Raw genomic sequence first — 17,568 nt, forward strand, 5'->3', positions numbered from 1 at the left:
TTTCTCCTCAATTGTGGCCATGGTTGTAACGTTAAGAACCGGAGTTAGAACAGAAAAACTAGAATTTGGAATTACGGGCTGATCAGCAAATCCTAAAAAATCTGCACTCAGGGATAATTTATAATTATTTTCACTTGTTAAGGTATCAGTTGACGATGCACTTGAAGATGAATCAGAATCTGAATTATTGGAATCTATATCTTGCTCTGAGTTTTCGGAATCTAAATTTTGCTCTGAATTTTTGGGACTTGAACTCGGATGGGAATCTTTAGAAACAACCTTCCCGCTCCTTAGGTCCATACGCGTTGAAACGAATAGACAAAATATTAAAATTTTTGTTGCAAGATATGTGGAATTTGTTTAGGAAGATTGAATAGAAATTGAATTTAAAGAAATTAAATTGGAACGGGTTGAGTTGAGCTCAAAAGAAAATTATGAAAGTATTCTTAAAGGGAATTTATGAAAATATTTTAAAAGAAATTTGTGAAAGTATGTAGTTTTGAAAGCTTTTAGATTTTAGTTATAATTATACAATTGGTTAGCGAATACCTATAGCAAAAAACTTTAGTTAGTGAATTTTATTGAAATACTAAAGTTAGTGATTAGTTAATGAAAAGAAAGATTAAAGAAATACTTTACGCTTTTGTTGTCCGCAAATCCAAATCCAATGATTGGAATTAACTGAAAATTTTTCATGTAAAACGGGAATGGGAATTGGGATTCACATGCAATTTAAAAGATGTTGATTGTTTACGAATATATTTATTGAAATGTACGAATTTTTAATTGTGCAGAATGTGAAAAAAAAATTTTGATTCAGAAATGTATGGCAAAGTTATAATTTTATTTGAATTTAAATGCAAAGATTAAAGAATGGCAAATATTTTTGTACAGGCTTTAAACGGACGCACCGCTTTTATCAAAATTGTCTTGTTTTTATTTTTATAGATACGGGCGCACCGCATCTTTCCAAAATTGTATTAAAAATGTCCTCGGACGCACCGAGGTTTGAAAAAAAATTTATGTCATATTTTTACGCGGACGCACCGCTTACGAAAAGAAAAATTTTTTGTATTTTTGTGTTGATGAAGCCCACTGTAGGGCAGAGTGGGACTAAAACCAATAATTTTTGTGGTTAATTTTTAATTATTGCAAATTTTGAAAAGACCAAATAAAGCTATAAAGTTTTCCGTTTTTGTCCGACCCTGTCCCACAGTTGACTTTGAATGTAATGAAACAAATTTTGTGATTAGTATGGTAGAAAAAAAAATTTTTTTTTTGAAAGTTGGAAAAATTTATATAATTTCAAAATGCTTTCTTTTCTTTTTTTTTTAAAGTATCAAATGTACGTATGTAATGAAGAAAAAATGTTTGGCATACCACTGCTGTTGTACCTCCTACCGCTTGCTGTTTTGCTGGTGCTGGTCTGCCGCTGCGCGTATTGTTCTGCTGCCGCTGGATGGCGTCTTTTGTTGCTGTGGATGCCGCTATTTCCTGATGTTACAGTGGTGTGCCGTTATTAATGTAGTGTGGCTAGTGCCGTTATTAAACTGACGTGGCTAGTGCCGTTTTTCCACTTGTTTTTTTTTTTGGGTACAGTTCGGTTTTGATATCATAGTTCAAAATTTCATTTCCAGTTTCTTTCTAATTTCTTTTATTACTTCTGCTGCGGTTTAGTTTTTGTTTTATTATAATGCCGAAATTTTCTTATTATTTCCGTTTTTATTAAGTTTTTGTGTTATATGTATTTATATTTTCTTTAAATGTCTTTCACCTAAATTTTTCCACTAGCCACTGCCATAAGCCACCGCCACTGCCATGTACCATTTTTGTTAATTTCAAAAAGAATTTTTAAATATGTTAATATTTTTTTTGTTGATTTTAAATTTTTCGTAGATTTTCCTTAGTTTTACAGATTTATGTAATGGTTTTAAATTTTGACTTTTTGTATCTTCTTTTAAAAAAATTTTGTAAATGTTTTTTTTTTTTTTTTTTTTTTTTTAATTTCTGTATTTGTTTTTCGTAGATTTTCAATGTTTTTTAAATTTTTTTTGTAGATTTTAAATATAATGTTTTTTGTTTTTTTTTTTTTTGTAGTGTTTTTGTAAGTTTTGTATTTTTTTTTGTATCTTTTTCCAAATTTTTTTAAAATTTTTTTGTAATGGTTTTTATTATTTTGTTTGTAAGAATTTTTAAATGTTTTGTATTTTTTTTGTAAATTGTTTTTAAATTTTTATAGTTTTTTTTTTTTGTAGATTTTTGATGTTTTTTTTTTTATTTTTTTTTTTTGTAGGGTTTTTGTATATTTTGTATTTTTTTTGTAATTTTCAAATTTTAAAATTTTTTTTTAATAGTTTTTTAGTGTTTTATACTTTTTTTTGTAAAAATTTTTTTGGTTTTAAACTTTTTTTGGTAAATTTTTGATTTTATAACTTTGTGTGTGTGTGTATTTTTTTTTGTAAATTTTTCATTTTTTCATTATTTTTTAAATTTTTTTTTGCTTTCTTTAATTTAAGCACCCACGCCTGTTGGGAGGCTTGCCTCCTTTCGGCCACTCGTCGCCTTTACAGGGCTTCGGCCCACGGTCGCCATGTGGAGGATCCATTTTATGGATCTTATAAAATGTCTGGCGCGCACACTTGGCTGGCCAGGCGCACACTCTCACCTTCAAATTTCTTCTTCTTCCAAATTAATAAAAACTGTTTTTATTTTCTTTATATTTCTCCGTTTAAACTTTATTTAAAATTGTACACTTAGTTCTTTCTTTACAATGATATTTAACACTTCCTTTCTAGTACCTTACACAGCTTTTCTAATACTTAGTCTTTTTAACACCGTATAATGTATCTACGTATAAATTGTCGTACTTATGCAGCTGCCGGTTCACTTGAAACTTAAAACTGCCGCTAACGCCAACCTGTAGCTCGGCAGTTTTTCTCTTCGTTGCTTAGCAACGAAATTAATGATGGCATCCAAAATAAAATCATGGCGTCGAACAACGGCAGTTTCAACCAATCAGAAACTCTCCAAATTGCTCGACTCTAACAATTTTAGTGATGCCAAGTGCATCTGATGTATGGTTGCATCTTGCACATTTCTAAAGAGGGTTGCCATCTACAATTTATTTTAATGCATTTTACTTTGGCACTACACTAGTTGAGTTTGGAAATAAACACCGCAGTCCATTTTGGACCCGTCAACGTAGACTGAGGTTTCGATCTCTTTGTAAATTTTGTCGGCTGACCAATTCGTTTTTTGGAGAAAACTTCACCTTGAAATTCTTGCTAAAGTTCAATATGGGTGTAATGTAACCTCTTGTTGGATCCTTGTTAAAGAGCATGCTTAGAATACCGTGCCATACAGCGTTTCATTCAGCTTTTAGACTGCCTTTAGCTAGTAACTGTCAGGCGTATATGGAGATCCAATGGCAGCTGGTTAAAAGCAACATTTAGCGGCTCCGTTGGACACGACCTAAGTACTCCTGTAACCACCGCAAATGCTATCCACTATTTCTTTTTAAATTCTTCACGTTATATTGCTTGTCCGGTGCTGGCCACTACACTAATATCCCGTACGCTGCGATGGGTTTTATGAACGCTGTGTAGAGCCATTTCGTAAAATTTGGCCTAAAGCATATACGAGTAGTATGCAAAAAATTTCTTTTCTTCGAGGAGTTCAATTGCGTCAACTATGTTTTTTAAAGAACATTTGTTAAAATTAGACTGAAACATTTTTTTTTTAAGTGAGCCTGAGCACCAACCGATCTTGTCTATTTTGGCAATATATATTGGGAAGGATAACCTCCACTAATATTGATTGGATAACGGTTGGTTGTACAGGTATAAAGGAATCGAGATAGATATCATCAGTATCGAAAACAAATTTGATTGAGGCATGTCTGTCCGTCCGTCTGACCGTTAACACGACAACTTGAGTAAATATTGAGATATCTTCACCAAATTTGGAACACGAGCTTATCTGGACCCAGAATATATTGGTATTGAAAATGAGCGAAATCGGATGATAACCACGCCCACTTTTTATATATATAATATTTTGGAAAACAAAAAAAAACCTGAATATTTAGAAAATAATACACCTAGAATGTTGAAATTAGGCATGAGGGCTAATGTTGAGACTCTTGATACAAATATGAAAACTTTTTTAAAATGGGCGTGGCACCGCCCACTTGTGATAAAATCAATTTTACATATATTATTAAATATAAATCAAAAACCGTTACACCTATCGTAACAGAATTGGGCAGAGGGGTTGCGTTTACTATAATGAATGCATTGAAGAAAAATTAACGAAATCGGTTAGGGATCACGCCCACTTTTATATAAAATATTTTTAAAAAGATCGTGGACGAATGAAATATGCTATATCCTTTCAAAAAAGAGCTTTATATCAATGCTATTTTATTTCCCAACTTGATTTATAACAATAAATAGGAAAAACTTCAAATTTAAAAAAACGGGCGTGGCACCGCCCCTTTTATGACTAAGCAATTTTCTATGTTTCGGGAGCCATAACTGGAATAAAGATTAACGGATCTTCATAAAATTTGGTGCACAAATTTTCCCAACAGCAAGAAATATTTCTGCAAAAAATGGACGAGATCGGTGAAAGGCCACACCCACTTTTATATAAAACATTTTTAAAAGGGTCTTAGACGAAAATAATAAGCTATATCTTAGCGAAAAACAGCTTTGTATAAATAGAATTTTACTTTATAAATTGAATTATAACACTAAGTCGGAAAACACTAAAATTTTTGAAAATGGGTGTGGCAACCACGCCCACATTTTCGATATCGAAAATTTCGAAAATTCATTACCAAAGACGGATAAAGAGATGAAACTTGGTAGGTGGTTGACCTATTACGCAGAATATAAAATTAGTAAAATTTTGGACAATGGGAGTGGCACCGCCCACTTTTAAAAGAAGGTAATTTGAAAGTTTTGCAAGCTGTAATTTGGCAGCTGAGTATGTAATATTCGGTTACACCCGAACTTAGCCTTCCTTACTTGTTTAAGTATTTAGTTATTTTGATTTCGAAAAAGAGGGCGTCATTAACTTAGAATCCGGCCATTCTCAAAACCAATCACTCCATTTTGGGTTCAGATAAGCCAGTGTATCAATTTTTGTAAATATCCTAAAAATATCGTGTTAGTTGTCGGAGAGGCGGACGGACATGGCCCGTCAACATTTTTTTTTCGTTGATAATTTTGATTTAGGGAAGTCTGTATCTATCTCGCATCCCTAACAAGTACGCGCTGAGCATGAAAATAAGGCAAATTAAAGACAGACAATTGCTTGCTAAAAATAACCTAAAATCTCTTATTGAAAAGTATCATGATTGAATACCGAGCTTTGCAAAATGGTTTTAGCCCCCATTTGCATTAATTAATCTGTGTTTGCGTTGGTAATAAGAAAAAAAACTTAGGAAAATTGATTTAAATCGCCTACCGCTTTCGTATCTTAATACATTTTGCCGAGTTCTGCTTGATTGCATCAAATAACTGCCAACGAAATCTGAGAAAAGTTGTCCTTTGTATGAATTAATTATAGCATAATAGCACAATATTTGCCAAACAATTTTTTTTCAGCTCAGCTTATTATAGGCCAATAAAACTTTTTGCTTTTCTTAATGTTTGCTCGTTATTTGTTTTAGGTTAACAAATTTTTTCGGTAACAATTTTTTGTGACGCATTGCTTTTGTATGTTTTGGTTTTCAGGGATTTGGGACTAGCAAAACTAATTTATGTTTACCAACATTAAAAATAAAATTGTTTTTCCTAATTATGCTCCGCATGACTGGGCGGAAAGTTTTTTACATGCGATGCATTTCAAATGATTTGCAAATTTTGAGTGAAAGCCCCCGTGGGTTAATAAAATGCAAGTCATCAAATAATAATCAGCAACATTCTAGAAAAAATGTGTTGCAGTTCTACTGATTTAATTTCTACAAATTTGAATCCAAATTTTAGTTTAAGTATCTTCTTTTGACCACTTTTTGTGAACATATACATATTAAGGATGAGAAATGCTACATTTTTTGAGAGTTTGTAAATGCTGATTATTTGTGTGGATTACACTCAGAAAAAAGCATACCTAAAATGCGGAAAACATTTGCTTAGCTCAATTTCTTTTTTTGTTTTTGTTAGGACAAACTTCAATCGAATGAGTAAGAACTTCTATTTTTTTATAAAATTTTAAATTGAGAGTACTCGCGGTCCCACATTATGTATGACGCTATGACACTTTGCGTCGCAGTCTCTCCGATTCACAGTCAACACTTCATTACACCGAGTTGTCGTGTTGGAGCAACAAGACTACCGGACACTCAAGTATACTAACCAAATACAGTTTTCTTTCTTCTAGCACGGATCGCTGTGCGACCAAGATAGTTGCAAAAACCAACTTTAAGATAACCATTTCCAGTAGAGTAGACTGGACGGAGTCGGATAGGTGCTTTGCTATTGCCAGCAGCATTTCCATATATACGGACGGCTCCAAGCTAACCGAATAGATTTGGAGGTGGAGTATAGTCAAGGGATCTTGACCTCCAGCTCTCCTTCGGACTAACCGACCAATGCAGTGTATTCCAGGCAGAAGTTTCAGCCATTATGGAAGCCGCAGCTAGGATAGGCACACACACTGTCGGCAACGAAATCTTTATTTTCAGCAACAAGCTGCCATAAAATCTCTTGGCTGCTACTCGTTCAACTCTGAAGTAGCACTAAACTGTCGCCGATCTCTTCAAGAGATGACCCAACAGAACCTTGTATACCTCACATGGGTCTCTGAAGGTAGAGACATCGAGGGAAACTGCATTGCAAATGAACTCGCTAGGCAGGGTACAACCAGACAGATTCTTCCTGGCCAAAAACGTTTAGGTATGCCCCTACCCACATGAAAGCTAATGATAAAAGGACACATCCACCGTCAAGCCGTCGAAAGATAGCTACAAACACCGGGGTGTCGAACATCGAAGGAAACCTGGCTTAATGGGATCTTAAATGATACCGTCACGTGTGCAACCTAAGTAGGGATACAATTTCCACACTTGTGAGGGCACTAACTGGTCATTGTCTTATAGGTAGGCATGCATAAAGGTTGGGAGCGCGTTATCGTCGATACTGTATGAGTTATAAAGAGGATGAGGAGGAGGAAACGGTGGTTTACCTCATCTGCAACTGCCCGGCACTAATCGAAGCACGGCAGCGCTTTCTGGGTGTTCCATTTTTAGATAATCTGATCCAGGTTGTGGAGCATGACGTTAAGGACGTGGTAGCTTTTATGAGGTCCTCAAAATGGTTCGAAGAGGAAAGGTAACCCTGTATTTTAGTGGTATCGCAACAGGCCTAATATTACTGGCCTAATTGTACCCTCGGGCAGCCACCTCAACCTAACTTAACCTATACCGAAAATTTCTTAAACGCATTCAGATTTACTCTCACTCACTGAAATTAATGAATGCTGTTATATGATAGGAAATTTGATGCGCACGAGAAAAAAGATCTAGTCGCATGATACGTAATAAGCTCCTTTAAGCTCCGTTTTAAATTTGGCCACATTAGCATATTGGAACCATGAATATCTGTTTACTTCTTTTTCAACATAGGCAATTTTAATTGTCATTTTTGAATTACATATACCCGACCTTGTTGTTAATTGTTATTTTTCGAAATAAAACTAACAAAATCAACAAATGCAAACAATATTTCAAATAAATGTGCAGCTTATAACCACACATAATTCACTGGTTTTACACCTGGATCGTAAAACATATTGTGTTCAACGGCTTGATAGTTTAGTGACCTTCATTCAAAGGATTTGCCGGACTGCGTAAGCATTTGAACTTTCCTACGCACCTAAAAACGCTCTAGAGATGATAAAATGGTTAACTTTATGCAAGTTGTAACGCCGTTAGACTGAATGCAGTTCCATCCTGTAGAGCCATCACATTTGGCCGTGCTAGCGCTTTGCAGAAAATTTCGCTACTCGAAACCTCTCTCTAGATAGTAAGCTTTCACCTAGCCTAATATTGCAGTCAGTCGCTAAAACACAACACGCCAAGGCATATAAGAAACAAAACGTCCTCCTCGTGCTGCGTACAGATCCTAACTTAACCACAGGTTATACGTGAGCTGTCTAGACAAAATACCTTTATAATTGGTCTTAATACCTTCTCTCTATAAGCCACGTCCTTAAACTATTGAAATACCATGGATCTTGGATATTCTATTCAAGAAATTATTCAAGGTTCGATTCAAGCTCAAGGCCAGAACAATAAGTTTCTAATAACTATTGTTATTTTTTAATTTTTCTAAATTTGAAAAATTGTATTTTGTTTTTGGAATAGTAAGTAGAAAATTTTTCAGACAACCTGCCATAGCTGTGCAGTTAGATCCATTTCGAAGGGTGCTAAGCCTTCATCATCAGTACGCTTTAGGCACGCTGCGCTAACCATTTAGATCTTCAGTGGTGGTTTGTTTGACAGGCAAATTTGCTACTTCTATTCCTTTTTACCAACTATATTTATTCAGTGTTGCGCCATCTGGTGCAAATCACTGATAATGCTGGATTTTTGTTTATTGTCAATTACTTTGTTTGACATTCCCAAGTGCTCATGGTTTATTAACAATTAACAACAAAAACAGTTCAGAGTCATGACTGTACATCAATTTTTTTATCAGGAAGGGCAACTTTACACTGTCCTTCTGCCCAAATTACGGCCTTTTAAAGCATAGGGCGTTGCAAGGGAGCTTCTACATTACATTATTCTTCTACAACATTATTTCTAAAGAGGGCACTACATACATATTTAATAGATGTCACACCAGAAATAAATGTTTGAATTAAAAACCAAAAAACATAAAAAAAAATTTAAGTAAAGGAAAAATAAAGCAATTTTTACACAAGATTTGCAGGCAAAACGGGGTGTGAATCAAGATGTCATTCTTACCTAGCTCTTATGACTCCTGTTTCTTTAGCAGCGAGGCTCTGGCATCTCCGAGTCCCTCATGGATCTAGGGAGTGGGGTACGATGGCTAAGAAGGTTCAATGTGGTGATATTATGTCGTCGCAAGATGATCGGGCTTATTATATCTTAATGGGGCTTGTTACCGTAACTAACCGAGTCTATATACAGCAAAGGACGACCAACATCGATAGCACTCTCCAAAGCCTTCGGAAAGAGTCCTTGTTGCTACAACAACAACAACAACAGAACTCAGACTAATTTGAAAGAAAAGTGTTCTTTAATTTTTCCACAAGCATTCTTGACTAATTAAATAAGTTAGCTCAGTGAATAAGAGCACCGGACTCTGCATTAGGATACCTTCACCAGAAATCCACAACCGTGACATTTACCCAATATAATATTTTATTTCGTTTACAATTTCCTACAAATCAGGAAAAAGATTGTTGAATTTTTTAGAAAAGTATTTGTCCAGATTTAGGGAAAGACTTCTATGGAGACATATCATAAACCCCTTTACCTTATTTAACAGACTAAATTCCTCATTTTTAGGAAAACATTTTTTAGTGCTATATTCTCAAGCATGAGCTTGCTGTTTGATCGAGTTAGAAGAAGGAAAATTTTTCCACATTCCCAATGAATAAAAAAATATAAGAAGACAGAGCTAGTTGTGGTACAAAAACTGCAGGTGTAAATAATATGTAGAAAAGCGGTTTAAGGGACACAAAACGTACCAACATTTTTTGATTTCACTATGCAGACAAGATTTTTAAAACCGAAAAATTAATTTTACAATTCAATACAGTTTAAGCGATTTTAAAGGCCTCCTATTGTCATATGTGTTATGCTTTTCTCAAATTGTATATTGGAAACAATAGAAACAACTCAAATCTTCAAATTTTTCATGAATACAATACTCTTGTGAATTGCTCAATTATCTGAGCGGTGATGATTTAATCTGAAAATTGGATGTCTTATTTTGGTCCAGATTAATCCACTGAGTCAACAAAAATTCCAGGTATATGAAACAGTAAGTTAATAACCTCAGCCCTTGTAAGCACATACACGTACGGTACGTTTCACAAAATTATATTTTTTTTCGATCAACATTATTGATTCTGATTAAAAGTTTAAACTTTTCCATGTAATAGTTTTTTTTTCCATAAATCAAACCAACAATCATAAATGCATGCAAATGTTAAATAAAACGTGTGTATGTATGTAAAAATAAGAGCAAAACAACATTCGACAGTTTCATGCTTTTTTGTTTATGCGTGATTTGCGTGGTGTATTGTGGCGCGTACTTTGGCGTATGAGCAACACGAATGAAAATAATTTCGAAAAAGCTCTGACAATCAAACTGTTGAACATTAGCTGCAAACAACAACATAATTCGAAATGAGTGTGAAGATAGCAGAAAATAGTGTTCGGTTTAAATGAGAAAATAGTCACAGAAGAGAAGAGGCAACAGAAATAAGAGCAGTTATGTTTGACTATATAAATATTTTTGCACTATTAGTCCGTGTGAATGGTAAAATTTTTTAGAATTTATTTTGACTTTTATTGCACTTTATTCTATTTTGGTGTACCTTATTTTATTTTGTCTTTTTTGTTTCATTTTATTTTAATTTGATTTCAATCATTTTATTTTATTTTGTTTTATTTTATTTCGATATACATATTTTGTTTTACTTGTTTAATTTAATTTAATTTTATTATATTTTACTTTATTTTATTTTATTATATAAATTTTTGCACTCTTAGTTCGTTTGGATGGTACAATTTTTTAGACTTTATTTTGACTTCCATTGAATTTTATTCTATTTTATTTTTTTTGGTGTATTTTATTTAATTTGGGCTTACTTTGCGTCATTTTTTTATTTTATTATATTTTATTTTGTTTTATTTCGATATACATATTTTGTTTTACTTGTTTTATTTATTTTACTTCATTTTATTTTACTTTATTTTATTTTATTTTGTTTTATTTTATTTTATTTTACTTTGTTTTATTTTATTTTATTTTATTTTATATTATTTTATTTTATTTTATTTTGTTTTATTTTATTTTACTTCATTTTATTTCATTTTATTTTATTTTATTTTATTAACAAGAGCTGTTGAGCTGAAGGCTGCGGTTAATGAATAAACTTTTCTTTTCGGTTTGTTTTATATTCATTTATTTTTAATTTCGGTCGATATTTCGACCTCAATCTGCAGTTATTCTAGTTCATATTATTTTATTTTATTTTTTTTATTTAAGTTTTTTATATACTTTATTTAAGTTAAGCTTAGTTTCGTTTATTTTATTTCTTTTTTTAATTCTGTTTCATTTTATTTATTATTATTTAAGTTTAGTTTCGTTTATTTAATTTAATTTTATTTTATTGTATTTTTGTTTATTTTGTTTTATTTAGCTAATCTTAATTTTGTTTATTTTATTTTATTTGAAATTGTATTATTTTATTTTATTTTATTGTATTTTATTTTATTTTATTTTACTTTATTTTATTGTATTTTATTTTATTTTATTTTCTTTTGTTTTATTTTATTTTATTTAATTTTGTTTTACTTTATTTAATTCAATTATATTTTATTTTATCTTATTTTATTTTATTTTATTTTGTTTTATTTTATTTTATTGTATTTTATTTTAATTTATTTTATTTTATTTTATTTTATTTTATTTTATTTTATTTTTATTTTATTGTATTTTATTTTATTTGAAATTGTATTTTATTTTATTTTATTTTATTTAAATTATTTTATTTTATTTTATTTTATTTTATTTTACTTTATTTTATTGTATTTTATTTTATTTTATTTTATTTTATTTTATTTTATTTTGTTTTATTTTATTTTATTTTATTTTGTTTTGTTTTACTTTATTTAACTCAATTATATTTTATTTTATTTTATTTTATTTTATTTTATTTTATCTTATTTGATTTTATTTTGTTTTATTTTATTTTATTTTATTTTATTTTGTTTCAATTTATTTAGTATTATTTAAACTTAGTTTCGTTTATTTAATTAAATTTTATTTTATTGTATTTTTGTTTATTTTGTTTTATTTTAGCTAATCTTAATTTTGTTTATTTTATTTTATTTGAGATTGTATTATTTTATTTTATTGTATTTTATTTTATTTGAAATTGTATTATTTTATTTTATTTTATTGTATTTAATTTTATTTTATTTTATTTAAATTATTTTATTTTACTTTATTTTATTGTATTTTAATTTATTTTATTTTATTTTGTTTTATTTTATTTTATTTTATTTTGTTTTACTTTTTTTAATTCAATTATATTTTATTTTATCTTATTTTATTTTATTTTGTTTTATTTTATTTTATTTTATTGTATTTTATTTTAATTTATTTTATTTTATTTTATTTTATTTAATTTTTATTTTATTGTATTTTATTTTATTTAAAATTTTATTATTTTATTTTATATTATTGTATTTTATTTTATTTTATTTTACTTTATTTTATTGTATTTTATTGCATTTTATTTTATTTTATTTTATTTTATTTTATTTTGTTTTACTTTATATATTTATTTTTATTGTATTTGATTTTATTTAAATTTATTATATTAAATTTTATTATTTTAAGATTTTGTGACCAATTCTAATATATTGACGTTGTTGGATATAGATCAAGGACATTCAAACGAGCCCCTGTTAGTGGGAGCAATGGTAATGTCAGTGCAAGACCGCCACCTACTGATTGAGGCCATATGTATATGCGAACGCATTTGCATCTGTTGCTTATGCCGACCGCATCTGTTGCTTACGCCGACCGCATCGCTTGGCCTCGTACATGAACTTGAAATCATAAATAAATGCATACATGTATGTATGTGCTTGCAGTGATTAATAGTTTTAGTAAACTTTTTTCTTGGGTGTAGGAGTCTAGGCGGGGTTAGCTTTGGCCCCATTGTCACTGTTGTTGAGGTCGGTGGTTAAAACATTCTTTGTTCTTGTTTTTGTTGTCTTTAACTCATATTCTCCATACAGCCTATATTGAATGTTATGAAAGAAAAAATGCGTGAACAAAAGCAGCTTTTGGTGCTAGGCTTTGTGTGATTTCATTTCTTGTGTTGCGTAAATTTTTACGGTGAAATAAATACCTATAAAGTTTTCACTTTGCCAAACATGAATGACGTTGGTGCCCCTTTTAATTAAAATGATAGTGTAACAAACAAACATAAGCTAAATATGAGTTGTGTGAATGTAAATAAATTGTTTGCGCCTTTAAACAATTTGTGATATTATGTTTGTAGCATGTACATTGTACATATGTATCTCTGTATATGTTTTGCACTCGTAACTTGTTTGCTTTTCTGTCTGATGGAAATTCATATGTGTACACGTGAAGAGTTAATAGAATTACAGCATTTTCTACAAACTACGATTTTATTAATGAGTATTAAAGTTGATTCCATAAACACGTTTTTTTGCCTTTCAGATTGATGAGCATACATAGTGTATGTTTATGATGAGTTGTTACAAACTAAAAGTGGATTTTTTTATCTATATTGGAAACTTAAATGCGTATTAAATTTAACAACATTTATTAGACCTAATTGGTTAAAAAAAAAACCAGTAAGTATGGGAATGGCCTGGGGTATGCCGAGACCTTATACCTTTCACGAATAGAGCTGCGCTGATGATACATTAAAAATTAATATACCATCATCTGCATGGGACATTATTATATATTTGACCGATCCTGGTAACATTTCAGGTCCCTCGTAATTAAAATCAGGGAAAATTCTGTCTTAAAAATCTGTGGTTAAATCTGGTTGATTCCGGCAAAGTCTTTTAATAAAATATACCAGCTCACCAAATTTCATCAAGATGTTTCAAAATTTAAAGACTTTTTTACGTTAAAACAGACATACGGACATGGTCGGTATACGTATTGGGGGGTTTTCGTCTATTACGCCCATACAGTTAGTTTTATCACTTTATCGCTCATTGAGAGTTATTTGTCAATTTTAATTTTCTTTTTACGATATTTTCATATACTTTTTTTTGAGTGGGCGTGGTCGTCAAGCCCATATTTATTATTTTCACTTATTGTATGAACAAAAGCAAGAAAAATATCCTCACCTGGTTTCAACATGATATCTATTACGAATTTTAACTTGTAGCTAACAAGAATTTAAAATTTTCTTCCTTCAAATGTGGGCGGTGTCACGCTCAATTGCCAACATTTTACCAAATTTCTATCTTGAATCATGGTGTCAACCAACGTATTAAGTTTCATCATTTTATCGATCTTGAATAATGAATTAAAGGATTTTTTTATATTTTCCCGAATTTTTCGATATCGAAAAAGTGGGCGAGGGACTAGTTTGATTCGTAATTTTCAATACCTATCTATTTTGGGTCCAGAAAGCCAGTATACCAAATTTCGTAAAGATATCTGTAATTCTACTGGGTTGTACACTGCGTATACGTAACATAGCTCCTATACCAAATTTAAAAGACTATTAACTAAAGCAATTTATTTTATATCACTTTGTACGTTATATAACCATAAAAGTTTATACAACTTTTATGCTCCCAGCGGGGAAATAAGTTTATGTTGGTTGTCACAGCAGTCATAAATTTTAAGAAAATTATGTCACTTATAAACTGCAGCCCTACGATGGCGCAAAAATCGGGCTTCAAATGCGATAGGGCAGTAATACAAGCAGGAAAAAATAACAAATAGCGCTTCTATTCACACATTTAAATGTATATATATTAGGGTGCGCCAGAAAAAATCGATTTTCGTTTTTTTCAAAGGGCACACAGATTTTCGAATTCCTGACCATAAATGTATATAATGTATAATGACCAAATATATGTGTAGAATGACCAAATATGAGTTTTTTATGTTAATGGGAAAGCGTGCCTCATCGACGTTTTTTGTTTTCGTGAAAAGCTTTTATGTAAATGAATATATCTTCTCACCCAAAAATCGTACAGCCAACTTTTACCCCAGTTTTTGCAGGGAATTGAACGCTCTACAAAAAAGGTCATTTTTTTCATTAATGTGACCATTACAAAGTTCTTAGAGGTCGAAAATTTACTAATTTCTGAAACCCATAAGGTTTTGTTAAAAGTTGTGTAGCCCGAAAAGAGCAAAATATTAAGTAACAAATTTTTGACACTTAAATGGGAAATTTCACGGTCTCAAAAAAAGTAAAATGCATTTTTTTCATTTACCAAACCATAAAAGAGATATTCACGGTTAACAACGGAACATTTTTTACGAATACATAAATGTGCCACCGCACATGCATACATTCATGCACGTACCTAACGCTCGTTAATAGCGATTCAACTAGATCTTTTTAAATAAAGGATTAGGTAGTTAGCAGGTAGCTACATCTTTCCTTTTCATTTTACTCAACACAATCGAAAATATACATATGTATACCACAGAACCCATGCATATTGAGTGCATTTTGTAATAAAATTATTCATTTCAGAAAAAATAAGTTTTTGTTTAATAAATTTTATATTTTATTTATCAAATACATTATATCAAATTTTATTTCTTAACACAGTATTAATACCTAAATATTACATTGAGGAACATTATTTCAAAGCCCTTAGTATAAAAATCTTTTTTTATTGCAGTCAGGATATTTTGCTCGATGTTCCTTACCAACTTGCATTAAATATTGAAATTGTTCTTCGTTTTTTGTCAAGCATTGATTGTATTCTGATATCAAAGCCACTCCACGCTCTGCTACGTCATTTACAACTTTTAATTGACTAAAGTATCCTTGATTTTCCTTATAACTGTCATCCGAAGGCCATGCTTCAACGTCAAAATCAATGAAATTAGATGGCGGGTTAAAGATTTCAAATAGTTTTTTGGATTTCGGAGACACAAATCCTTTTGCGTTATAGAAATTATGCGGTTTTGATCGATCTCAAATCTTTTAGCTTTGGAATTCGTACCAACTCTATTTTTTACAGTTTCGACAATTTTCTTTTTCACATCGAGTTGAGCAGTATCGTCGAACAAGTATAAAACGGCAAGTTCGTCATTTAAACACCACAAATGTGAAGTCATCTTTTCACAAGCCGCTGAAGCAATCGAAGCATTTATTATTTATTCAAATTTGCACTTATGTTAGGAGAAATAACGCTGTGATGTATTAATGCTTTAGGTTTGCCGCTTTTCTGATTCAAATACAAGTCCTTAATGCTGTTATTAAACGATTTCAAGGACTTCCGATCAACAACATCGAATAACATTTTAAAATCTTGTTGAAGTGACGATTCTTTCTTCTTCTGGGATGGTGATTTCTTGCGTTTATAATTTTTTGTTATACTTCGCCACTTGTAATAACATCGAACAATTCTTCTCTCTATATTTTGACGTTTGGTAGTAGGAATACCATATTTTTTCCAAAGCTCTGTAATCTGAGCTGCTGCATTTTTAGCACTTTTTGAGACAGAGGCTTTAAGATTATTTAACTGGTAAAAAATTCCGCACATAACTTCTTTCATGGTTTGGACCTTTTTTGTAGGGCGTTCAATTTACTGCAAAAAAGTTGGCTGTGCGATTTTTGGGTGAAAAGATATATTCATTTACATAAAAGCTTTTCACGAAAACAAAAAACGTCGATGAGGCACGCTTTCCCATTAACATATAAAACTCATATTTGGTCATTATACTCCATTTATGGTCAGGAATTCGAAAATCTGTGTACCCTTTGAAAAAAACGAAAATCGATTTTTTTTGGACCACCCTAATATATATATATATATATATATGTAGATGTATGTATGGCACCAAAAAATTTTAATGATAAACTGTTAAAAAAATTACAATCCCCACTGACTTTGCGAGATGAAAGAAAGCCTATCTAGCCATAATAACATGTTCAACATTTAGTGATTTATGCAAACATATTTATCTACATTGTACATATATACATATACAACACTAGACGTAACAAAACTATCTATGTATGAATGAATATGCGTAATGCCAGATTGTAGTGTGTAACAGTGAATTATATATTACAGTGGCTCTTAGCCAAATGGGATTTTGCAAAAAAAAATGTGGTGCGTACCAAGTACCCATGAAGTTGGATTCGTAAAAATTCTAGAAAACTAATATTTCTAAGTTAACTTGAGCTTTGTCTAGGGGTTGGAGTTAAATCAAAACAGAGATTGTTTTATCATAGAAGCATAAATTCCGACTTTCTGAGAATAATTCCATCGACCTATTATCGATAAGAACAGATGCCGAAAAGTTATTACATTATTATCGGTAGCGAATTGTTATTGTCGAATTTTTCGAACAGATTATCGATTTGTTAATGATTTGTTACAAATATGTCATCAATTTATGTTGAAGGTTTATAGGTATCTATTTCACAAACCGATGACTCTGTCAATATAAAACTGAAAAGACGCCGATAAAAAGTTTTTAATGCTCCGAGAAGAAATCAGTAAATTTCCAGTATCAAAATTTTAAGTTTTCTAATAATAAATCGCAAAATTTTCGATAAAATATTTATAACAAATTGTCAACACTTCGTTATTAAATTTTC

At 30.8% G+C, this 17,568-nt stretch overlaps 1 protein-coding gene across 2 annotated transcripts in view; it reads right to left on the minus strand.

The window, feature by feature from the left end:
• Positions 1-17,568, minus strand: part of LOC137251064 (GTPase-activating Rap/Ran-GAP domain-like protein 3) — a 346,592-nt gene that overhangs the window by 237,858 nt on the left and 91,166 nt on the right. Inside the window, exon 1 of one of the 2 annotated variants that reach the window (XM_067785004.1) lies at positions 1,381-2,193. The exons of the other annotated variant lie outside the window; for it this stretch is intronic. The gene's annotated coding sequence lies outside the window, so the exon portion shown is untranslated. Of the gene's footprint in view, positions 1-1,380; positions 2,194-17,568 lie in introns of those variants that run through there. 2 annotated transcript variants of the gene reach the window in all.

This window comes from Eurosta solidaginis, chromosome 4 (assembly GCF_040869045.1).
Source record: "Eurosta solidaginis isolate ZX-2024a chromosome 4, ASM4086904v1, whole genome shotgun sequence".
Taxonomy (NCBI): Eukaryota; Metazoa; Arthropoda; class Insecta; order Diptera; family Tephritidae; genus Eurosta; species Eurosta solidaginis.